This window comes from Pinus tabuliformis, chromosome Q (assembly GCF_031772625.1).
Source record: "Pinus tabuliformis cultivar Carrire ecotype Pingquan chromosome Q, CPIR1, whole genome shotgun sequence".
Taxonomy (NCBI): domain Eukaryota; kingdom Viridiplantae; phylum Streptophyta; class Pinopsida; order Pinales; family Pinaceae; genus Pinus; species Pinus tabuliformis.
Genome location: NC_142296.1, coordinates 598,989,756 through 599,015,983, shown reverse-complemented (window position 1 = coordinate 599,015,983; position 26,228 = coordinate 598,989,756).

The following is a 26,228-nucleotide window of genomic DNA, read 5'->3' as shown; positions in this document are numbered from 1 at the left end:
TGCTAGATTCATTTTTTCTTTCCTTCAACATCTCTTGAGAAATTTTTTTATCTGCACCCACCCGTTGAGGGATTCCCAGAGAAATCTATCTCCACCCCTAACCCTTGGTATTTTCCTGAGACCACCTCACTAAGATCTAAAACATTCCAACAATCTGAATCTCAACTGAGAAATAATCCCATCACACCATGACTATTCAAAAATGGAAAGGCAAAGCTGAAACCACTATCAAAACCTAACAAAGTCCATCCCACCGATAAAAAATAGACCAAATATACACATGCATTTTCCATGCATGCCAAAACCATCTAGGAAATCATACATGCAACTTGTAACGTCTAAACTTATTCCTACTAGAGCTACTTGATCCAACATTTCCTCACTTTATATTTGCTTTCCTTGTCCTTCCTTTTCTTGCTTGATTTATTTCTCCTCTTGGCGATCTTCTCCTCTCCGAGAGTAATTCCAAAATAAAATTGACAAAAATCTACAATTTGATGCTCTGAATCCTTTTTATCATCCATGCCTCTAATTTCTTCATTTTCCTTAATTTTCCTTCAATTTCCTCCTCACATGCATCCTGTGACCTTTCACCTTCCTTTTCTCCTAATTTCCTTTATTTTCATAAATAAAATTACAGAAATTACTTTTTTCCTTTTCAAAGTCTTTTCCCTTGCCTTTTCCAATTCCCCCTTAGCCATAAACACAACAAGTCATGTCCACTAGGATATTTTTCCCTACTTTCATCTTGGAATAAGTGTCACATGACCTTGGTTTCATTTTTATTTTATTAAATTTATTACTTCAACAACCCCCCCCCCCCCCCCCCCCCCCCCACCACCATTAGGGAACATCATCCTTGGTGTTTGATTGCACCTACAACCAGAAAAACCACTACAAAGAAAAACATACTATCCATGGAGATTTATAATATAGATCAATGCATTACTTACAATGAAAAACCTGCTCAAAAGAAAATCATCATGACAATCATGACAACATGATAACCATACTGTTTATTGTATCTTTATAACACAACTCATTGTGATATTTACAATAGAAACCATACATAAATATGTACAAATACCAAAATCTCATTTGCCTCCATTGGAAAACAATGAATGATACATAGCCCTCATCTGATGAGTGATATCCCATGTAGCTTCATCAGGCTAAAAGTGCTTCCACTACACTTTAACTTGCTCGATTTCTTGTCTCTAGAGCATGAGTTATTTCCACTATAATATGCACTGAGGTTCCTGCTGGAATTCTCCTTCTGGATCCACCTGTAATATAGACCAATCAATAACATGATTGACATCCTTTATGTATATTTTAAGCAATGAAACATGGTAAACATCATGTACTTTCACGGTTGGAAGCAGTGCAATTCTATAGGCCACTGGTCCAATCTTCTCAATGATCTCAAAAGGTCCACAATACCATGGTTCCAACTTGGCATGCAACCTAATCCTGATGGAGCTCTTCTTGGGATTGATGTGCAAATACACATGCTCCCTAACTTGAAACTCCTTAAACAACCTATGCTGATTTTCATAACTCTTCTATCTATCCTACGCTTCCTTTAAATTCTTCTTTATAACTTTCATTTCTTGTTCCATGTCTACCAACATGTCTGGTACTACAATACCCTATTCATTAGATCACTCTAGGTGACGGGAGTATTACAACTCTACCCATACAATTCCTCAAACAAAATCAACTCATCCTTAGTGATTCTTGAGAACCATTATTGTAAGAAAACTCAACTAATGGAAGATAATCCTCCCATGTCCTCTGTTGATGCATGCCATACATCCTCAGCATATCCACCAATATCTTTTTGAACTTCTCTGTCTTTCCATCTATCTATGGATGATAAGCTCTACTGAAGGCCAACTTTGTCCCCAATATTGCAAATAACTCCTTCCAAAACTTAGACGTGAACTTAGCATTTTTGTCCAACACAATCTTCTTCAGAACACCATGAAATCTCATGATCTCTGTGATGAAGACCTGTGCTACCTCACTACCCAAATAAGTAGTCTTTACTGGAATGAAGTGAGCTACCTTGCTCAACTAGTCAACCACAAAAATGATAGAATCATGTTACCTCGATGTCCTTGGAAGACATGTATTGAAATCCATGGAAAGGACCTCCCATTTCCATTATGGAATTGTAGTATGATGAAGTAACTGACCCGAATGATTACACTTTGCTTTCATCCGCTGATAGTCCAAATATCTCACCACAAACATTGCCACTTCCCTTTTCTGATTAAGCTAATAGTAGAACTTCTTCACTTTGGCAACATCTTCTGATATCCAGGGTGATCTGAATATGGCTTAACATGAAACTCCCTCAATATAGGCTACTTGAGTTCATTTCTATTCAACACATATATCACGTCCCTAAATCTGACCAAACCATCTATTGTCAGAAGATACTCCAAATTTTGATCACATGTACCCTGCTTATATAACCTGTGGTTAATCTCCTTGTATCTACCATCCTATTGTCTTGCATGTAAGATTTGATCCTGTAAATTTCCTCCATACGATCTCACTATTGCAACATAGTTCATCTGCACTCTCCTACAAAGAGAATCTGCAACCCTATTCTCCTTACCCTTAATGTGCTTGATCTCGAAGTCAAATGCACTGATCGTGGCCAACAATCTACATTATATGGTGATATTTACAAGTTATATTGGAATCTCTCGTTATATTTTTCTAAAGTTTCATCTTCTTTAAATTCCATTCTAAAATATTTCCTCCCTTAATTCCTAGGATCAACAACAATATTGATATTTAGTAAGAAAGGCTTGTTTCATCTGGTCCCATGAGCTAATAGTACCACCACATAATCCCATAAACCAACGCAATGTTGCTGCCTTCAGAGTGGAAGGGAGTAGCTTCAATTTCTGTGGGTCAATAGTGTAATCATATCCCTAACATAAGAAATCGAATTCCAACAAAATGTAGTTAGGTATTCTGAAGCCATCCCATGAAAATTGGAACATTTTGAAGTGGAATAACCTTCATAGGTGGATTGCCTTGCGGATCAACAATAGGGTATTCTATGGATTAGATTTGTGTGCCTGATAGATTTCTTCCCATTTGGTTAAAAGTCTGCTATTACCCTTCAAGAATTTCAAAATCAGGAGGTACTAACTGAAAGAGACTGGTATGGTGACGAGACCCTAGACCTTATCTAGGCCTTACAATGCTACTTAAATCTAGAATTTTGATTCCGTCTTTTTTAATGTGTGTCATAGGATATTTTTGCGTAGGGGGTTGAAGATATAGATTGCTTGTCTCACCTCTGGCTTGCTTTAAATTGTAAGAGTGCACCTCGTTCTTGCTAAAAGGATGAAGATGCCTAGTTTGTAGATCTTGAAAGCTCTACTCTGACCCTATAGTTTTATCACGAACCTTAGCATTATCTGCAATAGAATATTTTTTTACAAGCAGGGCAATAATAGTAGAGCCCTTCCCAGATACTGTTTGAAGTCCTTCCAAGGCCTCATATTCTTCCTTTTGAATGATTTCGTCTATGAAGGTCGCTAGCCCAAGGTCAACTTAACCCTGGGTTTTAGTACTCTTTGAATTCAGTTTTTCCTCTATTTCTACATGATTCTTACCTTTAGTATTCTTCCTACTCATGCACACAAAAAGAATATAAATCTGTCAATTGATGGCATACATCAACACAAGTTTTTATTTACTAGGGTGCGTGTGCAAGTTCTTACCATTCATCTTTAATATCCAACCCTCGGGAAGTTACATATGCAACTAAATAATGGCACTCACTTTTGATAACCTCGCCAGCGACGATGCCAAAATGTTGGGACAATTAATTGTTCTTAAAAGAGAAACTCACTACCACATATTAAATTATCAACAAGAGGTTTCGTCTGGTTATTTCAAGGTTGTCTACAAATTCTATGCAAAACAACTAGAATAACAATTAAAGTAACAACAATAAAGGAATCAACTCTTAACTTAAAACACAAATTTGAAAGATGTAATTCCTCAACAAATTATATCTCTCAGAAATCATATAAAAATATTGAATCCTCATTTCGCTTTACAAGAAACAACAAAAAAAATTGTCTAGCGATAAGTGCTACCTAAGAAACAAAAATCTCATAATCGAATAAACAATATGAAGAAACTATATTCTATAGAAAGAAACATATAACATGAAAAAACAATAACTATTGTGAAAATGTCAATGATCCACTGATAACCTTAAGTAACAAAAAGAAAGCAACAACATTGTAAACTAACTTATCCAACGAACAATCTTTGCAAACCAATGTTACAACTACAAAATAAAGAACTCAATTTTGTAATTAATTTAATGGATAAATAATTGACATAAAATAAGAGAACGCGAAACTAGTGACATAGTTGAAGATAGAGCCTCTTCTAGGAGCGGGCCTAGATCAGTGCAATCAAACTTTCTTGAAAGAGACATCCGAAAAATAAAGTAACTCTTGATTAAAAAAAAACTTGCATTATATTTTGAAGAGAATGATTACATTACTTCCACGAGTTTGTCAAATGTGTATAAAAAATATTACATCCAAAAGTTCTTATTCGGGACATAAGTCCCCATCGTTATACTGCAGTCATAATTGATAAAAGAAACAAATCTATCAACAAATAGCAATCCTGAGAATCTAAATATTCTCAGGTTGCTTGTTTTCAGCTACGAAAGGTCCTCAATATTCCCTAGACAAAATAACCAAGGGATTTTCCCCCGACAGTCTCGTCTGGATAAGAATCAACCTCACTTATTTCGCTATAGTTATTAGAGATAACATCGAGTTATCTAATTATACTAAGAATGGATTAGGACATAGCCTCGAATTCCAATTATCACAAACCCCTGTTTACAATAACGATCGAATCATGAGAAAATAACGATTTTATAACTGAATTGATTTATGACTAGTGCGAAATGACAAAAATAATTTACTCCAAAAGGCTATATTATGCAAATTAATTAAAAAATTAATATCGAAACTAAGAAATGGGACAATATGAATTATGGAATTTGTGAGACCTAATACACATCCAAAGAGAAGGGAAGGAACTTGATGCATATCAGGTTTGGAAACTGATCCAACGTGTATAAAGAGAGAAGCAAAGAATGATTGAAATACAAGTATAAGTATTTCGTTCAACTTTTAAATTTTTACATTGCGAATCTAATTCCATATTCTGATTTATGAAGGTTTGGATTATGAGCTAACATGGCTTTTTGTGATAGGAATAAGAGTAAAATTCCACGTTTACCTCATGGATAAGCTACCAATGAGGTAGGAATTAATTCTATTACAATTCCTTTATGATGGGTCTAATGGAAATTTGTGTGGCATGATGTAGGAAATCATGGGGATTTCATGGGTTGGGTGGTTCATATTGTGTACATAGTCATGTAAGTGGTCAATGAGAAGAGAAGGAACATGATGCTTGTCACGTTTGGAAAGAAATCCAATGTGTAAAGAAAGAAACAATGAATAATTCAAGGATGATTATAAGTATTCCATTCAAATCTTGAATTTCTATATTGTGAATTTAATTCCATGTTCTGATTTATAAAGGTTTGGATGAAGAGCTAACCTAGTTTTGTTATGATAGGAATCTGATTCAAATTCCAAGTTCACCTGATGGAAAAGCCACCAATGAGGTATGAATTAAATCAATTACAATTCCCTTATGATGAGCCTAATCAAAATTCCTTTTCCATTATCTGGGAAAGCATGGGAATTGCCTCAGTTGGGTGGTTGGAGTTGGCTGTAAAATTGATAGAAACAAAAACAAAAGAATTAAAGCATGCACCAATATATTAGTAAAAGGTTTCAGGGAAAGGGCCATTACGGGACACCAGTACCAATGGTATCAACTGATGCCATAAACATGCTATGAAAAGTATGATATTTTTGAGGAAGGGGTATGTCTTGGTTCTAAAACCCTTCGGTTGCGAGGAAACGTTGTCAAGGAATGGATTGCTCGAGGGACTAGAAAGTAGAGAAGGGGATGCCATAGCCTATAGGGTGAGTGACTAAATGAAAGGGGGGGTTTCTAGATTGTTTGAGGTACTAGGAAGAAAAGAAGGGAAACCTAGGAAATAAATTGTTTTTTGTCAAAGCATAGCTAGTTAGAAATCAGAAGCACATTGGCAGTGTACCTAGGAAACAATGAGCCGATAACTATTTTCTCAAAGAATAAGGAGTGGAAGATGGAAATTTTGGACCATTAGAAGATGGTTAAACTATAAATTGATGTTTATCATATCCTTTTTGTTGTTTGCTAAAGTGAATGTGTATAAAACTTGTAAATACTATGTGGAAATGTAAATATAAAGCTCCACGAAACATTATGTTTGTTGTTTAGCATATATTTTATATTATATATGGACAGAGAACACCAAGGATAGTGTTCCCCAAGGGGTAGGGGTCTATGAAATCCCAATTATTTTCTACATATGTAAATATTTGACAAAAAATGGGTTGATTCAAACAACATATATTCTAGAGGGTGATGGGGTTACTAGATTAGGATGGTTTAGGTTTTCCTTGTTGTAGGAAAATATAAACTATTTTGGCAACCATTGAATTTGGTTTGTGTGCATTCAATGGACTGGCTAGTTGAATTAATTTAGCTGAAAAGAAGGATGAGAATCCATGTTTCTTGGAGAAAATTACAAGGAAAAAAGAACAAAAATTTAAAAGGAAAGAATAGGCAAAATTCCATGTCCTCAAATGTGCAAGACACCTACTACAAAAAGCTAACAAAAGAAAAACAGATATAGTTGATAGAGAAACATGGAACCATTGGAAAGTATGGAAAGGTTGTGGAAAATAGAGGTAACTATCTAAAGGTTGCACAACAAAGAGAGGAGGAGAGAATTCAAATAGTTATGAAAAAGAGGAAAAGTAATGGTAAAGGAAGGCAATGAGATCTAGGAGAGAAAAAAATAAGAAGAGAAGAGTGCAGGCAACAAGATAGAGGAAGAAATAAAAAATATTAGGCTGCATTTAGAGGAGATAATATATGAGCTATCAGTTGGCAAGAAAGCAGGAGGAAATCACTTTTTGGTGAGGAACAAATTGCCTTTTGATTCCTGTTAGCTAGTGGAAGGAGATGGATTTTTTTCTCTATGTTCCGTGAGGGCTAGCATGGAGGAATTGTTCCCAAAAAATCCTAGAGAAATTTTGAAGGATTTCTTGTTGTATTTTAGTTTTTATCCCGTGCTTTGGAGTTCCCAAGTTGAGTGGAACCATATTCCAAACAATGTGTGTATTGGTTATCTTATAACATATACCAACATGAAAATTCTTTAGTATTTATAGGGGGATAATCTTAAATTTGTTGTAAGCTCTTACTAGCCTGTGCCTATGTTTCTAAGTAGGGATATTGAAAATTTCTCACTCTTTGGATCTATCGACCTATTTGCTTTGTATGGCTTGCTTACCAAGTCATATAGAAAAATATACCTAGGTTATTGGGTCGATGATTTTCTCAAGCATACACAAAATCTTGTTTCTCTGTGATTTTTACTGTCTCATATTCATTAATAAATTGATTTAATGTTTCCTGGAATAGACATGATATTTTCTATATACCTGATGAGAGTTTTTTTCTCGTTGATAAATACTCCACTCTATATGTTTCTCATTGTTGTGATGATAATAAAATCTAGGTTCTATTAATTCTGGGGAGATTTTTGCTCTAGAAGTTTTGTCTGATATGTATATTGTTCATTATGTTTAGGGAATTTATTGAGATCTACAATGTATCAGTAATATTAGTAATATGAGTCCTCAAAGAATGCCTAATCTTCACAACAATCCCAAAGTACAATCGTAAGATTGTAGTTACATGTGCTATGTTAATAGGAGAGTTTGTATGGGTGACTTTGCGGTTGCTTCTGTTAGGTCCCTATAATACTAGTGATTGCCCCATTATAATTCTAGTTGTATCCCTTACTAATATTTTTGTTCCCTTGTTGTCCCCATATTGTTATTACTGTGCCCTATAGAATCCCTCTATTATTATTTTTGTGCCTTTATATTATTATTGTCAGGTCGGCTGGGTTATATTGTGACTCCTTAGACTCCTATATATAGGAAGGAGGTTTTGTCATTTGAATCATCAAAGAATAATTCATTTGTGTAAAGAAAAGGAGGTTGCCCCCTCCAAGAGGCTAAATTCTAAGGTGTTAATCTACTTTTCTATCTTTTTCTGAGCTAGTTTCATAACATTTGGTATTAGAGCCTTGGATTCTAGGGTTTCGATGCTCCAAATAGGTCATCATGGCATTTTCACTATAACTTTTTTTCTATGATGTTTCAAAAGAGAAAAAATTAACCCATTTGAGACAAAATCACACTGAACCTTTGGTCCAAATTTCAGAGCTTTTCGCACTATATTTGTGGAGTTATGATCTGAGGAAGTTGGTATTTTTGCAGACTCCTGAATTACATTCCAAACAAATGACCTGGGGAAAATCGTTATAACTTTCTCTCTGAGTATCGAATTGAAATTTGTAAGAAGATACAGAAATAGGATGGACTGTAGTTTCTTGTATATATTTTTCAGAGCCAAAGGTCGAAATAGGGACACGTGGCACATTGTACAAGTTCGCTCTACTGAAATAGTCTATAATCAGGTCAATGTGGGAGATTTGGCATAACTCTTCCTTGGAGAATCCAATTGGGATCAAAATGGTGGCATTGGAAAGAGGACATAGAGGGCTACTGCAGATCGCAATTTCAAAACTAGACCATCTGAAATTACAAAGATACATCAAAGGAAATATCAAGCTCCTACAAAGTGAAAAAAGGTGTGTAGATTTTTTTTTAAATTTTTGCTTAAGCTTGGTTTGAATTTTTTTTTGAAGGAATTCAAAGGGAATAGTAGAGCATTGTTATCGATAACTGATGCCCTGAGGAAAGAAAATGCAAACACCTAGTAAGCAACCTGAAAGCTCTAGCATGACTCATAAATAAGAGGAAGAAATGCTACATGATATATCAAAATTACAAGACCAAGTGCAACAAATTTCACTCTCACAAAAGCTAACAGAAGCTAAGATAAATGATGTGGAATCTAAGATAAAGGGCGTGGAATCTAAGATGAATGGTGTGGAAGCTAAGATTGACGATTTGAAGATAGATTTGAAGACAAATTTGACAAATTTTCTACAAGAAATACTTACTAATGGTGAAAGGGTAGCAAAGGAAACTCATGATGCGAAAAAAAAATGTTAATCATGATTTCATAGACTCTAATGTTGGATTGAAGACCCACCATATTCCAAAAATTGATATGAGGAAGTTTGATGGCAAGGATCCCGCAACATGGATATTACAGATGGAGCAATTTTTTGATCTCAATAATGTGCAAAACAAACAAAAGGTATGCATTGCAACTTTATATTTGGAACCAAATCAGTCTGTATGGTATCAATGGATTTTCTCCCGTAAACAAATTATCACTTGGGAAATTTTTACGAAAGAATTGACAGCACATTATGAGGATACAAAAAGCAACACTTTTTTTAGCCAATTGATAAGTCTCAAACAAAAGGGTACAATAATGGAGCACATTGAGGAGTTCCAAAAATTGAACATAAGGGTAGAAAATATTCCAGAGGAGCATAGGATTGATGTGTTCATAGGGACTTTAAAGGATAATATCCAACATGATGTTCGCCTTTGGGAACCTGATTCATTAGAGAAGGCATTCAAGTTAGCAAGAAAAATGGAAAGAAAAATTATGGCAACCAGGAAGCATACCACTCACAACTATAAAGATGGAAGTGTTGTTGCCCCTAGTCTTCCAAAACCTATAAGGTTGACACCACAAAAACTGGAAGAAAAATGAGCAAAAGGGCTTTGTTATAGTTGTGATAGCAAATACACTAAAGCTCATAAGTGTGCTGAGAAGAAATTATTCTACATAAATTGTGAAGAGGAAGAAGAAAAGGAGCAAGAAAGGTCAAAAGAAGAGGATATACTCCAGGAACAAAGCCTGGATAAAGAAGAAATGAATTTGACCATATCTTGTAATGCATTGGCTGGAATTACCACTCCTTAAACCATCAAGATAGAAGGACAAATCAAGAAGAAAAAGGTAATAGTGTTGATTAATTCAGGAAGTACCCACAATTTTATTCATTGTAAGGTAGCAAAAGAATTGAATTCCTTCCTATATCCAGCACCAGGGCGCCAAGTGATGGTTGCAAATGGAGGAATAATAAATTGCTCTGGAAAGTGCCATAATATCAAGCTATCCGTGGGAGAATATGTATTGACTAGCCCAATGCTTTCCATTCCAATGGGAGGTGTTGATATTGTACTAGGAGTCCAATGGCTACAATCCTTGGGTACAATAGCTTTTAATTTTCAAGAACTTTTCATGAAATTTTATGCAAAAGGAAAGGAAGTTGAATTAAGGGGTATTGCAGGGAAACCGAGAAAGATAATCAGCTCTAACGATATGACAAATCTTCTAAAAAAGGAACAAATAGGTGTAATTGCACAATTATGTTCGCTAGATGTTTCCACATCGAAATCATCTATTTCTCCAGATCTCCAAAAAGTCTTGGACAATCATTCCAAGGTATTTGAGACTCCCAAAGGTCTCCCACCTATTCGTGATCATGATCATGCTATTCATCTGATTCCAGGAAGTGTTCCTCCAAACATCAGGTCGTACAGATATCCCTATGCCCGAAAGAGTGAAATTGAACATATGGTGGCAGAAATACTAGAGGTTGGTTTAATTCAACCTAGTCAAAGTTCTTTCTCTGCTCTAGTAGTATTGGTGCACAAGAAGGATGGATCATGGCGCATGTGTCCGGATTATAAGGAGCTCAACAAGCTCACTATTAAAGATAAGTTTCCCATTCCTGCCATTGATGAATTACTGGATGAATTGCATGGATCAATTTACTTCACCAATATGGATCTTCGTTCAGGATATCATCATACCAGAATGAAGACTGAAGACATTTCTAAAACAACATTCAGAACTCATGAGGGTCATATGAATTTTTCGTCATGCCTTTTGGCCTTACCAATGCACCTTCTACATTTCAAGGTTTGATGAATTCCATTTTCAAACCCTTCCTTAGAAAATTTGTGTTAGTATTTTTTGATGATATACTAATTTACAGCAAGTCCTGGAAGGGACATGTTGAACATGTTGACAGGGTGCTACAACTATTGGAGGAGAAACAATTATATGCAAAAAGATCCAAATGTTTCTTTGGAGTAAAAGAGGTGGAATATCTGGGTCATATTGTATCTCATGAAGGAGTTAAGGTAGACCCTAACAAAATTAAAGCCATTAAGGAATGGAAAATCCCCACATCCATAAAGCATCTGTGAGGATTTATAGGGTTGACAGGGTATTATCGCAAGTTTGTTAAGAATTATGGGAGAATAGCAGCACCTCTAACAACATTATTGAAGAAAGATGCATTTTCATGGTCTCCAGAAGCAACAAAGGCCTTTGAACATCTTAAAGAGGCAATGTGCCAAGCACTGGTCTTAGCTACATCAGACTTAACAAAAACCTTTATTGCGGAATGTGATGCTTCAAGAAATTGAATTGGTGTTGTTTTAATGCAAGATGAAAGACCCATTGCTTTTGAAAGTCGTTCAATCAAGGGAAAGTTTTTACACAAAGCTATTTATGAGAAGGAAATGTTGGCAATACTACATGGACTTAAGAAATGGCGACCCTCCCTAATGGGAAGATACTTCAAGGTAAAAACGGATCATGATAGCCTTAAATACTTTTTAAAACAAAGATTATCCTCTGAAGAGCAACAAAACCGAGTCACAAAGATGTTGGGTTATGACTTTGAAATCAACTACAAAAAAGGGAAGCAAAATGTGGTGGCAGATGCACTCTCAAGAAAGCATGAGGATGTGGAAGCATTGTTGTGTGCCATTTCTATTATCCAACCAAATTGGATAAATGAAGCAAGGGAGGAATGGAAGAATGATGAAGAAGTGTGGGCACTTATTCGAAAGTTACAACAAGATTCTAGTACATCTAATACATTTAGTTGGAAAAATGATTCGTTATGGTACAAAGATCGCTTATACCTCTGTAAGAATTCCCAACTCAAAAAAAATATTCTTATGGAATTGCACACATCTCCCTTAGGAGGGCACTCAGGATTTTTAAAAATTACCATAGGGTTAAGAAGGAATTTTTTTGGGATGGCCTTAAATCAGATATTCAAAAGTTTGTGGCAGAATGTTTGGTTTTCCAACAAAATAAATTTGAAACAATTAAGACCTCGGGTCTATTACAACCTTTATCCATTCCAAGCCAACATTGGGAGGAGGTTTCAATGGATTTTATCACAGGTTTACCCAAGTCTGAGGGAAAGAGTGTCATCATGGTGGTCGTTGACAAACTTACCAAGTATGCACACTTTTGTACATTATCACATCCATTTAAAGCCAGTACAATTTCTACTGCATTTATGGAAACAATTCAAAAGCTACATGGAAACCCAAAGATTTTTGTAAGTGACAGAGATCCCATTTTCACTGGAAATTTTTGGACAAAATTATTTTCTTGTCTCAGTACTCAGTTAGCTCATAGCTCATCTTATCATCCTCAATTTGATGGAAAAACTAGGATAGCAAACAAATGTTTGGAAGGATATCTTCGTTGCTTTGTATCTGATAAATAGACACAATGGGTCAAATGGTTGCCTCTGGCTGAATGGTGGTATAACACTTCCTTCCATACAGCAACAAAAATGATCCCATTTATGGCACTATATAGATATAAAAAACCATCCATCACATCATATTTAAGAGAAAATTCTAAGGTTCAAGCAGTGGAACATCACATCAAGCATCAACAACAAGTCCAACTCTTAAAGGATAACCTCGTGTTGGCGCAGAATAGAATGAAACAACCGGCATATCAACATCGCAGCGAAATAAGTTTTCATGTAGGTGATTGGGTATTTCTATGGCTACAACCATATAAACAAATGTACCTCAAGCAAGCTAAGTGGTCGGATCCAGTATTGTAGCAATAATACTGAAACTCTTGGGACTCCCTTCTTTACTTTTATCAACTCGGTAGTTCGTAACAAACTTGGAAGCGACTGTGCTATATGCACAAGTACTAGCTCTTGCCGCAGGCTGTCACTTGATCAGCTGGCACAAGTTCGCTAGGAGCTTAAGCCAACTTCTATGAGCTCTTAGAAGAAGCTTTTAACTGTGATGGACGAAAACTAACTCAACCAGAGGCTAATCTACTTGCAAAAAGAAGTTGAAAACTAGAAAGGAACACAAACCCTAACAAACCCTAGTTTTACTGACTAACCCTACTGGTGCAAGTAAAAGGATGAAAGCTACAGAAATGGATGCCATTGGCCTCTAGAAAGGTAAAATGCATGTGACTAAGCTACTTCTAAAGAGAAATATGAAGAAAACATCTTTTTGTATTTTCGAATAATATTTGTGGAATCACTTTGCAGGTGTTTTGACTATTTTGACTGTGCATAGGTTAATTGGCGAAAGGAAATGGAGTGGACACTTGCAGGAGGTTGGGAAGGTGAGAAGAGGGCCTAAGGGGTCCCTAGCACCCTTCTAGAGAGTTTCACAGTGTTCGGATCTCAAGAAACAGCTTTCGTTAGCTTCTACAGGAAGTCTGCAAGGGTTCTACAAGATGTTCTATGGCTTCTACAAGATGTTTCTACAGGATGTTCCGAAAGGGGATTTTTAGAGGGCTGAGGGTGGAAGAAAGGTGAAGAAGTGGGTACGGAGGTTGGATGATGATGTGGAGGGGTCGAAGACCTGGCGAACGAAGCGGGTGAGTGATAAGGATGGTTGGATTTGTTCAAGGAGGGGTAGAGCAATGTTGCAGAAAAATATGGAAATTAGGTCAAAGTGAGGGAACGTAGCAAATGTGAGGCAAGAATAAGAGTTAGAGGACGGAGCAGGCGGTATTGATGGAGTAGGGGTAGGCAAAGAGGTATCACAGGTGCTCTGCAAGTTATTTTCCAAACTATTCAAACAAAGACTCGGAAAACCAAAGACCTAGCTACTTTAACCTAATCTGACCTGAATATCAGCAAAGAAAATGAACAGAAGTTTATTGGCAAAAAAATCATGTGAAATAGCTATGCAAACTAAGCAATCATGGACCTGAACATGTAACCGCAACTGGTATCAACTTCCATAAATGAGAATCTAACACTAACAATTGCATGACAAAGCAAAGACAGTGTTTTTGGTGGCGGCAAGGATGCCTTGGTCCCAGCTCATGGTCCCACAGAGGGAGAGGTGAGATCAGGGGTGCTTGATAGCATTTTTCTGAAGATCTTCTCTATTATCAACCTATCAAACCATTCTGAACATGAAAAGCCTTTTTTAATCATCAACAATGATCTAGGTAACCAAGCAAGACTTTAATCTACTTAACAAAAACTATTTGGTAAAGACATCAACAACACATAACAGTACACAAAGGAAGCCTTGGCACTTGGGTTGGGCCCAACCCCAAGAGTTGCAGGCTCCTAAGAAGAAGCTTAGAACTAGTGCCAAATGAAATTGCTTTCCATTACGCAAAAATAACCATGTCACAAAAGAAGCTGTACAGCAGAAGCTACAAAATGAGCTGAGAAACTAGCAGCACTATAGTGCAGAATAAAACTGTTCAAAAAGTAACCTATGAAGGCTGGAAGCCTTCCTATTTATGCACCACGAGGACCTCCAACAGTTCTCCTTGATTTGAGGGGCTTGGCTGCCCAAACTGCTAGTACTCAATCACTTCAAAAAAGCTGCTCGGCTACCCTTGGGAATCAACGTTGGTGGGCTGCTGAACTCCGAGCTGATGGTGGAGAACTCGAGGAAGAGGCCATTTAGTGCATGAGTCACCCTTCCTATGAATCCGCAGCCTTGTCCCCTTGCATTCGGTTGTCAAATGGCTCATAGATGCTTGACCTTGGTTCAAAAGTTGTCCAAAAATATGCAATAAACACGTATTAGTCTTCATGGTCAAGTGGCTATCCTTATTCATTCAATCAACATAAATATACTCAAAAGCATGCATAAACTATGAAGAATGGTGGATTAATGGAGAACAATAGGAAAAATGAGCCCAATAAGTTACCCATTCTTGGGGCTCATCATCACCCCCAGCTAAATGGGTTGCTCATCTTCTGAGCAACTAATCTAGCTCATCATCCTTGATAGCTTTGACTACCTCTCTCACATCCCAGGCCTCTGAGGTGATTTCTTCTTCTCGGTCATGAAATCCTGCTTTTCTTTCCACTTCCTCCCACTGTCTGTTTTCCTCTTCTTCGTTAACTCCTTCCAACAATCCCAAAAGCAAGGGAGGACTGAACTTTAGGCCAATCCAATTGACCTGCAGATTTTGCATTGACTGTTTATAGAGGGGTACCCTTGCCAAGGCCTCCCTCATCCTGGTTGGAGAGTGGTATTCTCTTATCTTCAAACTGCGGGGCAGTGTGTTCCACCTCCTTGTGCAAGCAAGAAGGCAGTTGTCCCCCAACAGTCTCTCCATGTCCTCAAAGTGGGCAATAGCTTGAGCTTGTCGTTCAATGTAACCTAGTAAATTTTGAGGGTTGTTGGCCAAGTGCTGGTGGGTGCTTATCAATATTGAGGGATCCTCTGGCTTTGCTCTGATCATTAGTGGTTCACTGAGTTCCCTGTTCATAATATCTCGGACCTCTACTGCCATTTTTTCCTCATGATTCAACCAAGAGGCGATGGCCATAAGTTGCACATCTCCTACCACAGAGTTGGGATCCCTTGAATTCATGTTCTGAAGGGCCAAGTTGTGTAAATAAAACTCTGATAATTTAGCCTTGTCCTCTGATGAGCTACTGTCACATAAAGCCATGAATTGATGGTAGTTTTGAAATGGAGTAGTGCCCCTTTGGGCCAAGGTGTTAATCTTGAACTGCAACCATTGATCTTTAAGGTACAAAGTGTATGACTTGGTAGGCTGCCTACACTGTACGGCCTCTATTGCCTAGCTATCCATGCAGGCCAGTTGGGCTTCCTTCTTCCAGTGAAAGGAATAGTGGCACCGCAAATTTCTGGGGAATTATTTCCCAGCTTCTAACAGGTTATAGTATGAGCCCAAACTTGGCCAAGGGCTTGGTTCCAATATTTCCTCTATCCTTTCTTCTTCCTGTGGTTGTTTGGCCGCCCTTTCCTCCAATTTCTCGGTCTCTTTTAGCTTAGCCCAAGTTTCCTGTAGAGATTTCTCAGCTTCCTGTAGAACTGTCGTTGAGTCCATTGTCTTCAGTATTTCTCTCCAGGTGGAAGTTTTTGGGCTTCCTCGTTCATAAGTGACGGATATCTTTGAAGGAGACCCTTCCTTTGGTTTAGGGGTTGTGTCCTCAATGATAATTGGCTCCTTTGACTGCAGCTGGGGTCTGCCTACTTTGATCCGTGTGCTCCTTCTTGCTTTAAAGTACATGGAGGTTTTCCTCTTTCGCTTCCCTTTTTGTTTTGGAGGTGTTTTTAAGGCGGCAAGCACAGCTGCTGCCTCTCTTGCCAATATTTCCGGTGATTTCCCCCTTTGCTGTTATGTTTCCATGCTTCCTATAGAAGCCTCCGTGTCAACTGTTTCTGCCTGTATTGCAGCCATTTCAAGATCTGTCTTTACCTTTTGTTTTGGTGTGACTATTGTGGCTGTGCCAACCTTTACTTGGGATGTTTCTGCCTTCTTTTCTCTCCTCTGCAGTCTCTTTTCCCTTGGTGTTTGTGCTATTGTTCCTTGCTTTATTTTAGGCTCAACAATTTGGCCCTTTCCCTCTTTCTCTTTTTGTCCTGCTTATGCTTGTTTGTCCTGTGTTTCTTTACCACTGGTTTTTTCTCTTGCTTCAGTGTGTTCCCCTTCTTCATTGCTGGATGAGGTGAGCTCCTTAGCCAGAATTCTAATATCGTCATCTCTGGACATGTTTCAGAAAATTTCCCAAGATAGGGGGACAGTGTAGGAGTGGAGGGCATCTTCCACTAAAAATTTGATGAGCCCATGATGGGCTAACTGATCTGGTGTCCCTTCATTCAATTTTGTGCCACATTCACTTAATGACTGTAGAAGAAAATAGGGGATGCTCAACTTTTGTTCTGGAGGTAAATCCATTCCACGTCTTATTTCACTCAGCAACCTGAAATGATAGCCGTAGACAATGTTGAACCTCCCTTCACAGGTAATGTATTTCATGATTTGGAAACTGACTTCGCTCTAGAGAGGAGGTAAGCTGGTTCTCCGGACCCCGTTCTTGTCTTCTACAGGATGTTCCTCAGGCAGGAAGAATGCTTTCTTGGCTGCCTGGCTTAATGACCTTTCTTCTTTGCTCCAAGGGAGCCCTAATGGGAGACTAGTAACATGACTGATAAGCTCGGGGGTAACTTCTAAGGTCAAACCCCTAAAATTCACTGTGGCCTGTGTCTTTGATTCGGGTTTTAGGGACATTAAGAATTCCTCCGTTATCTCATCGTCATGACTCTGAATTTTGTCACAAAAGGACATCCAATTGGCACGGGTGAAGAGGTCCACCACCCCCAGATGCTCATGCAGCTTGCTGGGATTCGAAGGTTCTTTCCTGATAAACCCCCCTCGCATGGTGAGAGTGCCCTGTTTTATGCTCTAATAAAAAAAGGGAATGTTGTTTATGGATTTCTCCCTTGAAATTTGAGAAGGGATTTCAACTATCAATTAGCACCAATTCCCTGGATTTAAGGCTATTGCTTCCTAGAACTTGGCTGTCCGTTTATGAAAGAAGAAATTGGGTTTCCATAGACAGAGTACAGAGCTCAATGTTTATTCTCAGCATACATACAAACATGCAAATTCAAATTCTTCATACACAAGCTAGCCCTCACAGTTGCGTATCTTTGTTACAGGAGAATTTTCTTTCTTTTTTTTAAACAGGAACTGTGGAGGAGAATTTTGACGCAAAAATGACTGAGAAATATCGTGCAACACACAGGCAAACTGCTATTTCCAACTCACAGGCGCATTTTCTCGGACTCCCCAATTTGAGATAGTTCAATTCACCACCTTTTCGAAACATACCATGCATGAAAGAGTGTTTTCGAGCCTACCTCTCTCAAAACTTCAAATTTGACGAAGAAAAGTCCAGGCTTCCCTGCTCTAGAAAGTTGTGCCATACTTCCTGTAGAACTCTTGCCGACTTCTGTAAGATGTCACTGCGCTTCTGAACGAGCCCTGTACATGGGAGATTTTTTTTGAAACAGGCCGAAAAACTCGGTGGAGGACGATGGGTTAACAGATTTTGGAAGCAGAGGACGCGTACTTCGACCGAGGACGTTGCAAGTGCGAATGAACAGAGGGTGGTGAGAGTCTTCAGACGAGTATCTTTTAACTGTGGTGCAATTCATGGCAAGGGGATGAGGTGGCTGGACCGAACTGTTCATCCAACGTCACGGCCATCATTTCTCTGTGTGTCTCTAACCGCCATCACCTCCCCTTCTACCATTAACCACTGCCACCACTGCCAGTCCCGGCGATTTTCCCCGACTGGACACTCCACATGTGTCGGCTGCACATCTCGTCAGCAAATTTGAACATAATTGAGCTTGTTCGGATCCCACGAAGCTGTGTAACTGGCTGAGGGTGGCCAGTTGACTGGCCACCGATCCCATTCAATCTGAACCATTTCCATAGGTATGCGGCTTTCAAAATATAGTTTATGAAATTGAAGAATGGGTTTAGACACTTACCTGCGTGGCCATGGACGCATTATGTAGACTTCGGGTCTCGTGACCATTCCTTCGCTTACTGCTGCCTCGTGCACGGGTGTTAGAACCCATTCCTTAATTCTTTGATGTTGTATGCACGGGTGTTAGAACCCATTCCTTCATTCTTTGATGCTGTATGCACGGGTTTTGGAACCCGATCCTTCGGTTGTTAATGCTGCATGTACAGGCTCTGTTTGGTTTTGGCTGTTGAGGATGCTTTCACGTCCAAGAGGAGCCTTTTGCATGTTCCCTTTGTTGGTTTTTTTTGTTCCTGCTTCCAGAATTTGTCTCCCAAAGGGATCAGCTGCTACAGGATTCCTATAGGATGTCCTGTAGCTGCTTATCCTCCTCGAATGCAAGCTAAACAAGCAGGGTTATATTGCTGATGAGGGATTCGGTTTATGAAGAGTCCAGATGGAGATTGACAGGTAGGGTGAGCTAGACATCATTTCTTAATTTGTCACTGAAAAATTCTTGCTAGCAATCTGAGGAAAACAGGGTTTCCTGTATGACTGTGCAGGAACACATAACCAGGTGGGTGACGGAGGTGTAAAGAGATGGAACAGGGTGCCATATGGTGATGGGTGGAAACAGGGGTGGTTGCAGGCCTAACAAACAGATTCCAACCTTTAGATTCCCCTCCAAGATCGAGTTTGGCTTGCCCGAAGGTTCTATAGGATGTTTCCTGTAGAAGACATAGACTTCCTGTAGAATAGGCAGAACTTCATGTAGAAGGTGAAATCTGCCCCTGAATGTGATCAAATCCTAGGAGAGGCGAGTGGTCATGGAGGAAGTGTCTGTGAGGGTGTCCTATAGCCTAGTGCGGAACCCTGTCCTTGTTTTGTGTGACCTTCCTAACCTGCAATATATTCCCTGCAACCTACAATTATTCCATAGAGATTAGGCCTGTTTTTATTTTATTTTTCTTTGTTTTTTTTTTTTGAGAGACAGTTGGGGCGCCTCCATGAGGTTTTCGCCCTCACTGTCTGCCCCGGGCGCCTCTAAGAAGTTTTCACCCAGGGATCTTTTTATTTCACTTTTGTGTTTTTTTTTTATGCTCAACGTGTGGGTGGAGTAGAGACAGGGACCTGCTCCACTACCAACACTGATTTGTCCAAAGTTTCAATGAACTCCTCCCTCGAAAGGGGTTTCCTATAGATTTTCAATCGATTCCCATGGATGAGCATGGGGATGGCTTCTTCATCAATGGTCCTGATAAGGACTGAACCATTATCGTTGCATTTCTCCACTGTATATGGTCCTAACCACCTTGTCCTCAGTTTCCCTTTGAAATCCTTGTATCTTGAGTCATACAACAACACCCAATCTCCTGGCTGGAATTTCTTTTCATTAAGGTGCCGGTCATGCCATATCTTCCTCTAGAGTTGAACTACTTCTGAGTGGAGGAGGTCCTGCATTCTCTGTTCATCTAATCCATTCAGCTGCAGTAACCTTTCCCATTGTGCATGGCTGAGATCTAGGTCCAGCTGAGCTGCCACCCTCAATGTGTTGTACTCGAATTCTATGGATAGTAGAGCCTTCTTCCCGTAGACCAGCTCATAAGGTGTGAAACCTGTTGTAGTTTTCCAAGTGGTGTTGTAGGCCCAGGTGGCCTCAACCAAGCAATCTACCCAATCCTTTCTACTGCTGCTCACCACTTTAGTCAAAATCTCTTCCAACAATCTATTATTAACTTCCACCTGCCCATTAGCTTGAGGATGATAAGGGGTGGAAGTTATGTGCTTGATCTTGTGATGAGCGAGCGGGTCTTCAATCAAGTTAGAGGTGAACTGACTTCCTTGATCGGTGACTATCTCTCTTGGGTAGCCAAATTTGTAGACGATATTTTCCTTTAAAAACTCAGCCACTTTTCCCTCTGTCGCTGCCTTGATTGCCTTGGTTTCTGCCCACTTTGTCAGGTAGTCTGTGCACACAATGATGTAAGACCTTTGCTTTGAAGGAGGGTTGATAGGACCCACAAAATCCATGCCCCACTTCTCAAATGGCTCAAAGGTCACTTGAGGTTGGAGGGGAATTTCATCCCTTGGAGTCGGTTTCCCCATCCTTTGACATCAGTCACATTAGCTGATGTATCTTCTGACATCTTGATGAAGAGTGGGCCAATAGTAGCCTACCTATAGAATTTTGAAGGCAATCATTTTTGCTTCAAAGTGACCTCCACAGGGCCCATCGTAACAGGTCAGGAGGATGTCGAAAACTTCCTCCTCCCTAACACAACACCTCAAGATCTGATCTGGGCCAAGTTTAAACAGGTTGCCCCCAATCCAAGTGAATGGGGCACTTTCCCTCACAATTTTTCTCTTCTCTCTTGAGGATAGATGTGGAGGGAACTGTACTGAGACAAAGTAATTTTCTATATCAGCAAACCATGGAGAGACTACTAAAATAGCAAACAGGTGTTCGTTTGGCATCTGGTCATCCACTGTCCCTTCTTCACCTGCAGGCAAATCCAATCTAGATAGAAAGTCAGCAACAACATTTTCCTTACCTAGCTTGTCCACAATGGTCAAATCAAATTGCTGCAACAAGAGTAACCATCTAATGATACGAGCATTTACATCAGGCTTATTCATTAAATATCTAATCACAGCATGATCAGTGTGTACAAATGTTTGATAACCAGTGATGTAGTGTCTGAACTTGTTTAGGGAGTGGACTACAGCCATGAACTCTTTTTCGGTTACAATATAGTTCATCTCTGCCTTAGACAGGTTTTTGCTGACAAAGCATATGGCATATGGTAGTTTCTCCTCAACTTGTCCTAAGGCTACCCCTATGGCCTTGTTTGAGGCATTGGTGTGGATGTGGAAAGGTAGGGCCCAGTTTGGACCTCTCAAGATCGAGGTAGACACCAGCTTATCTTTCAACTCATCCAGAGCCCCTTGACAGTCATTAGTCCATTTAAAATCAACATCTTTCTCTAAGAGGCCAAACAAAGGTGAGGCTAGCTTACTAAAATATTTAATGAATCTTCTATAATATCCTGCTAAGCCTAGAAAACTCCGAACATCTCTTACCTTTTAAGGAGGTGGAACCTTTTGGATGATAGCAATTTTGTTAGGATCCACCTGTAATCCTTGCTGAGAAATGGTATGACCTAACACAGTCCCTTCAGTCATCAGGAATTCACATTTTTCAGGACTGATGGACAGGTTCATCTCAATGCACTTGGTTAAAACTTTTCCCAGGTTAGACAATGCTTCTTGGAAGTTAGACCCATAAAGAGTAAAGTCATCCATATAGATTTCCACCGAATCGTGAACCAGCTCAACAAATATGCTCAATACTGCTCTCTGGAAAGTGGCAGGAGCGTTGCATAGCCTGAAGGGAAGGACTCGGTAGGAAAAGGTACCCCAAGGACAAGTGAAGGTGGTATTATCTTGGTCTTCTAGGCTGATTTGGATCTGATTATACTCACTGAACCCATCTAGGAAAGAAAATAACTTCTTCCCTACCAGCCCATCTAGCACTTGATCTATGAACGGCAAAGGGAAATGGTCCTTCTTGGTGGCTTTGTTAAGTTCTCGATAATCTACAGATTCTCCACTTCCCATTTTTCTTGGGTACAAGCACCAGAGGAGAAACCCATTCGCTGTCCGAGATGGGGTAGATGAATCCTACATCCAACAACTTTTGCAATTCTGATTTAACGACGTCCTTAAGGGCTGGATTCATTCTCCTCTGAGGCTACCTAGCTGGTTTACAATCCTCTTTAAGGTAAATGTGATGGGTACAAATCGACGGATGGACTCCTTTCATTTCCTATAGCTCCAAGCAAAAGCCTCCAAATGGCGGTTCAATAGGCTACATAGCTCCTTCTCCTGAGAGGAAGATAGGGATGAGCTGATCTTTAAGGTTATTTCAAGGCCAAATTCCACATTTTTAACTTTGGGTGAGGTTGGATCAGCCACACAGAGGTCCACTAAAGCGCTAGCTTGGGTACCTTCCACTAACTCCTCTAACAATAGTGCACTGGGAGGTGGATTTTGAATCAAATTCTCGATCAAGTCATCCTTGGTCAGAGGACGTCCCCTCGCAGCTTCTACTGTGCACAATGGTGCATAGTAGACTTCACCCTCATATCCCTCCTCCAACCAGAGTGTTAAGTCATGTTCTAATAGAGGTTGGGCAGGAGGGTATAGGACTAGTTGTTTGGACATAAGCCCATTCTTGATGGTCATGCTTCTAGCTCGACAACTTATGTAAGCATCCGCAGTAGCTAACCAAGGCCTTCCCAAAATGAGGGGGTATCCAGTGAGTTTTGCCTTTGGTTGAAGGACCAAGAAGTTTGCAAGGTACTCCCAAGAATCAACAGAGACCAAGACATCCTCCACAATCTCTTCGGGAGTCATAGTGGAGCGGTCTGCCAACTGTAGTACTGTCGAGGTATTTCTTAAGGAACTCTGAAGGTTAAGTTTAAGCATAGTGTCCCTGGTCATCACATTAATGGTAGCCCCTAGATCAATCAAGGTGTGGGGGATTATGGTGCCATTGATGTGGACATCTACTACAAGACTCCCAAGGTCCAAATATTTTGGACATATTACTTGTCCCAACATCAGATCGGACAGTTGTTCTATGACATTGATAGTCAGGGCATCTCTCTTATGCCTGCCTGGGTGCTTGAAATACTTCTCCTTGATAAATTTTTTGTAGAATGGTACATCTTTTATGGCCTGGAGAAGTGGGATTTTCACACACAATTGTTTAAGTTCTCCCAGAAGTTCAGCCTCCTCTAGGTTTGGTTGCATGGCTATTGTTAGTCTCTCAGGAAAGGGTGGAATGGCTTTGGGTTCACTTTCTAGTTTCTCTTCCTCTTCCTCTGGGGGAGGAGGTTGGCGATTTGGAAGGACCTTTCTTGATCATAGGTTGATCTCCTGAATCTCCACAACATAGGTAGGGCATGTTGTCTCTCCAGTGTATACCTGCTAGGCCTATCTATTATTGGGGTTCGGGTTTGGTTGAGCAAGAGGTAATGGTTGTGGTTGAGTAGGAGGTGGAGGAAAAATAGCGGGAGGAGAGTTGTATTGTGGCCTCCACCCCAGTTGAGGTGCATTCCATTAAGGTTGTGGCTGGACATGAGAGTGAAACGAATGAGCAGCAGGTTGAGTATGGTATTGGGATGGATAAGACCAAGGAGGAGGTGTTGACTAGGAAGGATGACAAGGGGGCCCCCAAGAAGGCATGTGAGTGGATTGGTTGGGGTTGTAATAAGTTTGGGATGTTCCTTGCATCCCCTGCTGGTAAGGTCTAGACCCATGCAGCCTCCTTTGGTTAAGGAAGTAGAGTGGCTCAGTGGCCCCTTCAGCCCCTTGGTACATGGCTTTAAGTCTAGGTAAGGTTGGGCATTGGTTCATGGGGTGGTCTTTGTCACAAACAAAACATACCTCCATTGAGTGCAATGGACACTTGTTCTTAGGATGCTTCCTTGTACATCTGGGACAAAAAATGGCCAAAGCCCTCTCAGCTTCCTCTTTCTTCTGTTGGATTCAGAAAGTATCCATTTGCATGGAAATGGTCTATCTCATCTCACTTTTGAGGTCTTCCATTTGATTAGCAAACTCATGCTTGGAGAAGGTGGTACTAGCTGAGAGTGGATTCCCCCTACCTCGTTTCCAGGTTGCCCTAGAGTGGTTTCTAAACACAGTATTTATGTCCTCATAAGGTAGTTGGTAGATGTATCCTCCAGCTAGCAGATGAAGGGTATCTAGAAGGTCTTCGGGGACTCCTCGAAGCAGAACCAGCTTCAGAGATTTAGGGTCAAACGTGCACCTGGCCCGTTTATAGCTAAGTTGGAACCTTTCCTCGTAGTCTTCTAAAGACTCATCACTTCCCATGGTCATCCGAAAGATCTCTCCCTTTGTTTCCTTTGACCTACAGTAGTCTCGGTATTTGTTGTTAAAGGCTTGCTGCATCTAAGCCCAAGTTGTGATACTGTTTCCAGGTAACCCCATGAACCAGCGTAGTGCTGCATCCTTGAGGGTAGAGGGAAAGAGTTTCAAATTTTGCTCGTCTTCTGCATAGTCATAAGTTCGACAAAGGATAGCAAACTCAAACAGGAAGGTATCAGGGTCTTCAGTGGTCAATCCATGGAAATGAGGTAAGGCTGAGGGACTTATGTTTTTCATCTTCATGTCCCCATTGGTCTCTCGGATGGGAAAGGCACCTTATATTCTCTCCTCATATTCTCTACCATTTCTGTTTTCAGCCATGGTCTCAAAAGAAATGTTTTCTTACTCTTCTTCTGTTATAGGATCTTTGTATATCTCAGTGACGTGGTGGGGGTGTTGGGTAGGAATTTTCCGGTATTGTCTTTGTTCCTACGAGGCATGAAATGAAATATTTTTGTTTGCTTCTTCCTTTTTTTTTCTTTTTTTTTTTGCTTGTACCTACAAAACTGAAATAGATTGAATTGAAACTAACTAAAATCTATCTTGCTGAAATGAAAATGTGGAATTGAAATGAAAGCAGGAAAGGGCTAATCTATTTTGCTGAAATGGAATTGCAGGAATGAAATTCTAGGCCACGCTTGCAGAATTGAAATTGCGAAATTGAAATGCTAATCTATGTTTGCAGAATTGAAATTGCGGAATTGAAATGCTAATTTATGAAAGCGGGAAAGATCTAACCTATGCTTTCTGAAATGAAATGAAAGTAGGAAATGTCTAATCTACTTTTGTGGAAATGAAATTGTAGAATGGATATGAAATAAACTACTTAGCAGAAGGTTGTAGTAGAAAATAGAAGAAAAGCAGCAATCACCAATACTCTGACGCTTCCCCGGCAACGGCGCCAAAAAGAATTGTGGGCTCCAGTATTGCAGCAATAATACTGCAACTCCTAGGACTCCCTTCTTTACTTTTATCAACTTGGTAGTTTGTAACAAACTTGGAAGCGACAGTGCTATATGCACAAGTACTAGCTCTTGCCGCAGGCTGTCACTTGATCAGCTGGCACAAGTTCGCTAGGAGCTTAACCCAACTTCTATGAGTTCTTAGAAGAATATTTTAACTGTGATGGATGAAAACTAACTCAACCAGAGGCTAATCTACTTGCAGAAATAAGCTGAAATCTAGAAAGGAACGCAAACCCTAACAAACCCTAGTTTTACCGACTAACCCTACTGGTGCAAGTAAAAGGATGAAAGCTACAGAAATGGATGCCATTGACTTCTAGAAAGGTAAAATGCATGTGACTAAGCTACTTCTGAAGAGAAATATGAAGAAAACATCTTTTTGTATTTTCGAATAATATTTGTGGAATCACTTTGCAGGTGTTTTGACTATTTTGACTGTGCAGAGGTTGATTGGCGAAAGGAAATGGAGTGGACGCTTGCAGGAGGTTGGGAAGGTGAGAAGAGGGCCTAAGGGGTCCCTAGCACCCTTCTAGAGAGTTTCACAGTGT